The following is a 9,810-nucleotide window of genomic DNA, read 5'->3' on the forward strand; positions in this document are numbered from 1 at the left end:
GCTGACAGACGAATGGACGATGTTACCGCAAGAACTTATCAACAACATTGTTCTAAGTATGGACAAGCGGCGCAAAGCTTGCATCGACATTAGGGGTGGCCATATCTCCTACTGAGGACCACCTCTTCCCTTTGTTCCATCTTTGGCAGTGTTCCATCTGTATCATGGCAGCTAGTGCTATGTTGCCATTTTTGAATAAAGTCCCTCTGTACCGTTTTCTTTCGTTGTTGTGTCGGTGTTGTTTCCTTCATCATTTCTGTACCTCACAAGGTTCCTTTGGTATGCATTTCCCATATCTAGCGGTGTATTTGGGCCGGACGCACCGGAACGACGTTCCGGTATTTTTTTCTAAATGTCATAATAGAAAATCATTAAATTTATACACCTAATATTATGAAACAATGGCATTATCAAAGGGGAGGGAGAAATATTTATTTTACCCATTGCTACTAAAAATATATATTAATAGTAATCTTTAAAATTAATGGATTTACTTAAAAATATATATATATAAATTTCGCAATGAAACTTGAACGTTTCTTACTAACGCTGCATTTTGATTCGCCATGAGCTGAACGCTAGAACTGGTTGTTTTTTTGATTCGTGAGTCTAAAGTCTGATTCAGTTACTATACAGTCAATCTAGCGTTATCATATAGTCCTCTGGAGAACGAGTGTTCCGGTATTATTTTTTTTGGACGAACGTTCCGGTACTATTTTTTTTTTTTTTTTTCCGCAATACACTTCTCATAGGAGTGGCCCATATCCAGGCCACTCCTATGAGAAGCTATAGGTGAAAACCTGACTGGTCCTTAAATTTTGCACACCAGTGTAATACAGCCATCACGAATAAAGAGTTTCAGAAATTCAAGAACAAATTTTAAAAAAACTAATAATAAATCAGATTTAGTTCTCAGTATGGTGTTTATTATACTTATTAGTATCAATATATGCAAATTCGTTCAAAAAAATTAGGCGTATTTCGGACCAGCCTTAAAAAATACCTGGTTTCACATAGATAGCTGTCCAGCTCTCCCAATTTTCATTTCTCTAGTCCTTCTAAAAAAATCACATGGTAATTTGTTTCAACAATAAAGATAAATAAATATAATAATAGTATATAAAATAATAAACATCATACTAACATCATCCAACCATGCATATTATGTCCATAAATTGAATGAGTTCTATGGTTTGTTTGTTTTGCTAGGCTTAGCAGATTTTAGAAATGTCATCCTGGTGATTGTCATTCTGGCCAGAGAAGGTCTAACTCAGCCACGGATTGAAGACTCACAGATGTGAGTCCCTGGGGGCAAATTGACATTGTTCTGTTTCACACCAACAATGTATAGCACGCAGAGAAGGGGAAAACCCCTGGTGCCGTTTGACACTAAACACACTCTCTACTCTCATCAACCAGAAGTGATTTTCTTCCACAGGAGTGCCATTGAGAGGATGTTTTCTGTTCGTTGCACCTTTCTCGATACACCCTTGAATCTGTGGTGCGTGAACACTTCAGGAGAACTGCCGTTTTAGATATGCTTTGTCCAGCACGTCTTGCACCAACTACCATGCCACGTGCGAAGTCCGTTAGATTACTCCTCTTCCCCATTCTTGCTACAGTTTTTACGTTTAACAGATACTGGAAAGGTAGTTCTGCTGTTTTTATATCCACAACTGTGGTCATGTGACTTGCAACGTTGTGGGACAAACCATTTGTGTGCACAGCAGGGGTATACCTAATAAAGTGATAGCCAGTGTATATGGGGATTGATATTATGATATTAGGGTCCCTTACAAATGATTACATCTACACATATATTTATTTGTCTGTAAATTGCATGTGTTCTCTGGTCGGTTTGCCTGTTTGCTGGACGAAAAAAACTCCAGTTTCTGGGGGAAAACCTTGTTAGCTACGCCTGAGACGGACTAACTCAGCCACGGAGTGAAAAAAGCCCACTAAAGTTCCTCGCTTCATTGACAGCTTTCGTACCCGGGCCTTTTCCGCCCGTGTGTTGAGGAAGGTAACGATACCACTGTGCTACCAGGCAGACCGTATATGGGTATATGAAATAACTTTTAGGGTGGCCCTCATGTAATAGTTTGATCAATAGTTTTACCAACTGTGCAGCAGCGTTTGTAAGCTCATACGCTGGTATCGCCAGAGTCATCCCCATACTGGTTGGAGAAGGCCTAGGTTCCAATCATGTCGATGACGCGAGGAACTTATATGGACTTTATTCATTCCTGGCTGAGTTAGCGGTCTCAGGTATAAATAGTAAGATTTCGCCCTCCCCGGAACCGGGATTTCTTTTCAGCAAAGCAGCATATCGATCAGAGAACAACATGCAGTTTGCATACACATGGGTAGATGAACTAACTTTCTGGGTGACGCTCATAAATAGTTTTTTTTACCAACAAGGCTACCCACGAGGTCATATGGAGGCTCTTTGGCACCATGCCGGTGGATTACACGGTGATCGGGATTGTCATTACTCGTTAAATATGTCGCTTTTCTTTGACTTCTTGGCTAAGGTCCCTGTACTTCTTGATCTTTTCCTTTTAGGTTGTTTGGAAGTAGTCAGTGTTTCTTTCTTGTTAACGAGCGCTATGTCTGGGCTAGATCGTCTTGTCCGTTATGATGGCATGGTCTCACTACAGCTTGTCTGGGTTCTCTAGTATAACATGAGGTTTGTAGTTGTAATGGAGCACAGTTTCTCTGAACAACTGTTATTTCCTCCTAGCTTCTGAGGTATTATTCTGCAAACTGGTCATGTGTACAATTGCATTCGATCTGGTTGATCACCCTGCATCCTCTGGTGACGTGTTGGATCGTTACTGACGCCAGGTTGCATCGTCGACATATGTCATCTGTCACCGAGTTCCTTAGTGATGTATCGGTTGGTTAAAATATAAGTTTCCCTATTCAGGTGACCCTAGTGTCAAAACGGTTAGAGTTAGTGCTGTGAAAATAGGTGGGTATGTCATTTAGAGTATGGGGAAGCGATATGTAGAAGAAAGCAAATTTCGATATGTAGAAGAGTTCAAATTTCGCCACCAGGGGAAAACGGCGCTGCACATATGTGAAAGGTGTCCTTTGCTTCAAGACGCTGCTTACGCAAATAACATCCTGTTAGATAAAAGCAGAAAGGCCAACGCCACCGTCAATTACCATTATGGCCTTTACAAAAAAGTAACGTGCTGCTTTAGTAAAACTGTTCTACCCGAATAATAGTAACGCTAATGCAGCACTACATGAATATCGGAAACTTAAAGGTTTGCCTAAAGGACCTTTGACGTCAGGATGGCTTCGAAAACTAATAAAGCAATTTGAAGCGACCGGGAAGTTAGGTGTAATTCCAGGCAGGGGACGACCACGTATCGGAACGCAGGTAGTGGATGAAGGGGCGGTTGCGATTTCCTCCAAGTCAGAATGCAAAACGCTACAGTCAGCAGTGCCAGAGGTGTGTCAAAAGATTTCCACCTTCCTTGCTGTACAGTACTGCGTAGTCTGCGTGGGTAGCACAGTGGTATCGTCACCGTCCTCCCCACACCGGGTGGAAAAGGCCCGGGTTCGAATCCCGTCGATGACGCGAGGAACTTTAGTGGGCTGTTTTCACTCCGTGGCTGAGTTAGTCGGTCTCAGGCGTATATAGCAAGGTTTTTCCCCTCAGAAACTGGGGTTTTTTCGTCCAGCAAAACAGGCAAACCGACCAGAGAACACACGCAATTTACAGACACGAATACGTGTTAATGTAATCATTTACGGGTAACCCTAATACAGTAATAGTAATAGGGTACAGTACTCTGTAGTGGCGCTGTTTTCGCTATTTGTATGTCCTTATGTTTGTGAGTTCCTCAGTAATTGGATTATATTCAAGATCTAGACCACCCCACCGTGAAAGAATTGTTGCATAACTTCCATAAATTCTTGGTGAGTGATAGGAGATACGTTTGTGGTTCTTTTGTGAAGGGGTTACTAAGATATGAGTGATTTAAAATTTCAACGTTAATATTTTATGCTACAAGGTTTTCTCCCATAGACTTATAATAGAGACTGGAAATAAGTGAAATATTAGGCTTAGCGGTAGTGCTACTGGTTTCACGATTGCCTTCTATGGTACAAGACAAGGTGGCGGCATAACAACAACTTTTGGAGTGAAAAGTACTTTCCGTGGGAGTCACCATTATTGTTACCAGTGGCACCTATAAAAATCGAATATATATAAACGTTATTCATAGAGGGCGATTCAAGCCTCCCATGACATTGTGTTTGTGTATTCTGAAACACATGGTATACCTAAGACTAACGTGGCTGACTACCTGTAGTGTAACATAGGAAAAGCATTTGACAGCCATTGTTTAATAGAAGAAGCCAATAGGAAGTCCTTATTGATGTTTTTGGAGGGAAAACTTTCTTGGTAGTGGCCATCTTGTCTGTAGCGCTATCTACATAGAATAATTCAAAATAATATAATTGAAAAAGAAAAAATAAGACCCTCAAAGTGCTATAGTGTATGAGTGGACAGTATTCTCATACCACTACATAGAAATATAAATTAGATATAGGATCTTTTGGGCTATTTTTGGAAACTCGTTACTTTGCAATTTCAAAAAATTCATGCAATTTTTCATCCAGCTGGTTAGAGAGACCATAGTTTTCCAGTATGTAAAAACTTTATATATTGTTATTCTTTGAAAGGTTATTTGAAAGGTAAGTAATTTGAATACAAGGATCCAGACAAGAAGAATAACTTGAAAGAAGATAAATTCAAATTGGAGTGATACAAAATATTTTAATTTCGGGGAAGACTGGAATATTATTTTGAATTATATATTTTGTGTGTACTGTTTCATTCTCAACACAACACTATGGATTCTAGTGTATCACCTCTGCTTGATTCTGATAGGAACTTGTCTTCGTCGATTGCAGATAAGCCTATTAAATCAGCTGAGAAAAAACATCCCATAATATTAAAAATAACTAGAAGTGATCAGGATAATTTGGTAGATGATAAATCTATTTCATCTGCTTCTGATCCCAGTAGTTCTGACCTGGATAAAAATCCAAATCAAAACAAAGATCAAAGCAGAGACACAGTTGCCAACGCTTTGGCTAATGTAGAAAAATTCGTGCAAAATACATCATTCACTGAAGGCTTAGACCTTGGGGAGTCTTTAGATACCTCGGTGGTACTTTCAACAATGACCAAGATTAAACACGCACTCGGAGAATTTTTATCTGCAGATAGCAGCAAAGTCACTAAGGCAGCCTCAAACTATATACATCGTTTGTGGTCAGACCTGGAGTCACTTACGAATGCATTATTGATCGACAATGAACGATTGAAAGTAAAAACTCAGAATTACAAATACGCACTGAGATTTTTCACCATCTAATCAAGGACCAACCCAAACAGCGTACCTTTGTTGAAGCAGTTAGAGGATCAATTGCTGCTGCAGCAGGCATTCAACGTACTGAAAGTATTGTACATAAAACCTAGAGGAGAAGATCAACAATTACAACATAATTTTTCTCAACTTCCTTTGGACGAAGGTGTTATTCCCCCATCAAAAAATAAATTTAATGACCCTAAAAACATCATTATATTGAGACCGAATGCCGATTCTGAAATTGCATTCAGTCAGGATGTTAGAATTAAAGTGACGGAAGTGTTCAAAAAAGAACATCGAGATATTAAAATCAAAAATATGAGGTTGCTAAGAAACAAAGGTCTCTTAATTGAAACTGCTAATCCTATGGATGCAAATGAAATTAGCAAAATGACGCAGCTGACAAATGCAGGTTTGTCTATGGACAAACCACGGTTACTAGACCCCACGGTTTTAATTTACGGTGCGCCGAAAGAATATACAAAGGAGGATATATTAGAAGATTTGTTTATAAAGAACCTAAAAGATCATGGGTTTGAACAAGAGAAAGTTAAAAAGGGTACAACGTTCAGATTTAGTTCAGGCACTGGAAATAAAATAACAAACTGGGTAATAGGATTCACCCCCTAAATTTTTAAACGCTTAATGCAGAATGATCGTATTTTTCTTGGCTTCACTTCACATAAATTCCGTCGTTTCACAGTGGTTACTAAATGTTTCCGCTGTCTGGCCTATGGCCATTCAGCTTTAAATTGCACACATAAGGCCATGTCTTGTGGCCGCTGTGGAGGCGGTGGGCATGTGTTTGCTGAATGCACACACAAGGAAGAACCCCCTCGGTGTGTCAATTGTAAAAGACGCAACAGAGTTTGTCAGCATTCAGTCCGAGACAATAACTGTCTGGAGTATAAAAGAGCTGTTGAATTAGTAAACCAAAAAACTCATAATAATACGGCCACTACAAATTTTTCTAACGTTGTGGGTGTGAATTTTGAGGGTATAAAAATACTGCAAATAAACTGCCAGCGTTCACGAGTGGTCATTGATGAAGTAAGAGTGGCGATGATTGAAAATAATTATGATCTTATATGTTTTCAAGAACCTTATTATTCGACTCAAGTAGGGGGCTTGATTCACAGGGTTATGGGATTCCCGTTATCCCTCAGAATTGTTCATTCTATAGAAACTCGTCCTAAAACTGCAATAGCAATATGCAATCATGAATTAGTAGTGACAACCATCTCGGGAGAGTGTACAGACACTGTAACTTGTCTTTTCATCTCGTCTCTAATTATTACTTTTCTTCTAGTTTCTCTGTATTGCCTGCCATTAGCATTTTTCAAACGTCCTTACATTAGCTGGATCGTATATGCACAAAATTTGCTTCAGGGAATTTAATTATATGCGCTGATTTAAATGCCAATTTTTGGCACAACAGAATTTCAGACAACAGAGGTTCTGCTGCGGAAGATTTAATATTGTCTTACAATTTAGTAGTTCAAAATTTGCCAAACAGACCTTACACATTCTCGTCCTTCACTGGAACATCAAACATTGATGCAACTATCACCTCTATTAAACTGGACGGGTGACCCTGTGAATATCCCATAACCCTGTGAATCAAGCCCCCTACTTGAGTCGAATAATAAGGTTCTTGAAATGGAATGTTCTACCATCACTTATTAACAGTGATCATAACGCTATAGTATTCAGTATCAAACCCACAGTTAGAAATGCGGATCTACAGCTGGTGGACTTGAGAAGATATTCCATGGAAAAAATTAAATGGGACAAGTTTAAGATTTTCTAAATTTGTTCTTTCGTCCTGAGGTGGTTTCTACTTTAAATTCCTTATCTGCCATAGAATGCAAATAAACAAATATTCAAACTATGTTCAGTCACACTTATTCCTTGCTATGAGCTACTTTGCTAAACATAAACAATCCAGACGCCCATCTGTCCACTGGTGGATTTCGGAACTTACTGCATTAAGACCCCAAACCATGAATGCTAGGAACACTTACCAACGAAACAGACACCTGGCAGACACTGATGTCCAGAGACTGAAACAACAATACAGTGATCTCAGGAAAAGGCTACATAATGCCGTCGCAGATGCAAAAATTGAATGTTGGCAAAACTTTGTTCGTAAAACGGGAAACACCGAACCATGGGTTCTAGTGTACACAAGATTTCCAGGAACAATTAATCTCCGGAGACATATATAACACTGTTATAGTGGACGGACAAGAAACTACCGACTGGAACTCTACTGTTGGTACTATTGTAAATAAGCTTTTCCCTCAAGACAATTCAGAGGATGATTCTTCTGAACAAGCAGAAATTAGGAGAGACAATCAACAATACATTGGAACATGTGACGTCAATCCCTTTACTCTTGTTGAACTAGGAAAAGTTGTTTCCAAACTAAACAGTAAAAAATGCCCAGGGATGGATCTGATAGAAAACCAGATAATAGTCAAATTTTATGACCTATTTCCCAATATCCTCCTCAATCTCATGAACAAATGTTATATCGAGGGAGTCTTTCCAAGACCGTGAAAGATTGCCCTACTTAAAGTTTTATAAAAGCCTCGGAAGTCGACATCTAATCCCAGGGCTTACAGACCAATCTCCCTATTGGCAAACTGAGGGAAACTTTTTTGAAAGGCTGCCCTCTCCAAGAATACAAAAAACGTTACAAAATAACCATACATGTTCAATTAATCAGTGCGGGTTTAAAAAAGGTTCCTCAACAGAAGATGCCATTGCCACCCAGTTAAGTACGTGTTGGCAGTGTTTAATTGACTTTCAGGGGACTTTTGACACGATATAGTTGGAGAGTGCCTTCTGGTCACTGTGCTTGTGAAGATGTGACAACTATACTTATAGAATCATCAGGTCCTACTCCCAAGACAGATCCATCAGAATTTGAGAAAAACACCTAGTGTATTCAGCTACGGTTTCTAGAGTATGCCCTTAGAGGTTGGTACTAGGGCCTCTCCTCTGGAACGCAGTCTTAGATCAGTGGATGACAAAATACCACGTGGAGGCTTTGAAAATCGCTTACGCCGACGACTTAGTAATTGCTGTAGAGTGCCATTCGAGGAGGATACTCTAGGAAAAAATGCAAATTATATTAAATGATCTATTTGAATGGACCAACCTTAACAACCTAAAAATATCACCAACAAAGACCAAATTTATAACCTTCAAAGTTCATTTTAACTATAATGGACCTCCTAAGATCTTGATTGTTAACTCTCAAATCACAAAACAAATATTTAGGCATCCTAATCGATGATAAATTAAGCTTTCTACCACATGTATGTAAACTTAGAGATAAAATAAGGAATTTTACTGCCTCTATAATAAGAATATCAAAGAAAGAATGGGGACTTAGTAAAAGAATCTTGTTTTTATATTACAAAACAATATTTCTGCCAATAGTCTCATATGCTGCAACCATTTGGTATCACAGAGTCATAATGGTTAAAATTAAAATGAAACTTATTTCTCTTCAAAGATCCATGTTATTATCTGTTTTAAATTCCCCTAGAACTGTATCAAACAACGCATTACAAGTCTTAGCAGGAACCATTTCCCTGGATCTGTATATCGTATTCAAGGGAGTGACAGGTCGATTTAGGAAAGGTTTGGTTTCGGAACTAATGGGAATAACATCTGATCCAGTGAACGAGGTCAAACAAGAAAAGAAAAGATTGTGGGAACATCTGACATCTATGTGGCAGGATCGGTGGAATGCCAGAGAACATGGAACAGTTACGAGGCAATTTATAACCAAAGTGGACTTTACTGCCGCCAAGGAAATAAATCCTTGGTTTGCTCCTTCGATTAATACAACGTACTTATTAATGGGACATGGATCCCTTAGAGCCAAGTTACACGAACGTGGACTTGAGCCAGACCCTTACTGCACTTGTGGGGGTGTGAAAACATGGTCTCATGTTTTATTTGACTGCCCACAGTATCTTCAGGAACGTTTAGCGTTGTTTAGCAGTGTATCGGATCTGACAGAAGATAACGTAAGTCCCTTAGTAGAAAGCTGTAGGAATTTTAATGCTTTACATACATTTTCAATGACTGTTTTTAAAAGAAGACTAGAAATAAGATCCCTTCACCCTCGAGGAAATTAGATGTAGGATGTACAGATTAATTATTAAAGTCCCAGTGGTCTTCTCCATTCTGTGCCAGCATGTCTTAAAAATCTTCTTAGGGTGGTTCTCTTCTAGTTGCTGAAGACTTCTAGTTGCTGATGAACCACTAGGTGACAGTGATCACAGTGTGCTGAAGTGGGATTTACTCAAGGAGGTAACTACCATCAGAGGTAAAGGGAAGGGTTTTTGCTTTCGTAAAGGCGACTATGATGGGCTGAGTCAGTATTTAAATTCTATAC

This window comes from Mastigoproctus giganteus, chromosome 12 (genome assembly GCF_048544385.1).
Source record: "Mastigoproctus giganteus isolate SK-2022 chromosome 12, ASM4854438v1, whole genome shotgun sequence".
NCBI lineage: Eukaryota > Metazoa > Arthropoda > Arachnida > Uropygi > Thelyphonidae > Mastigoproctus > Mastigoproctus giganteus.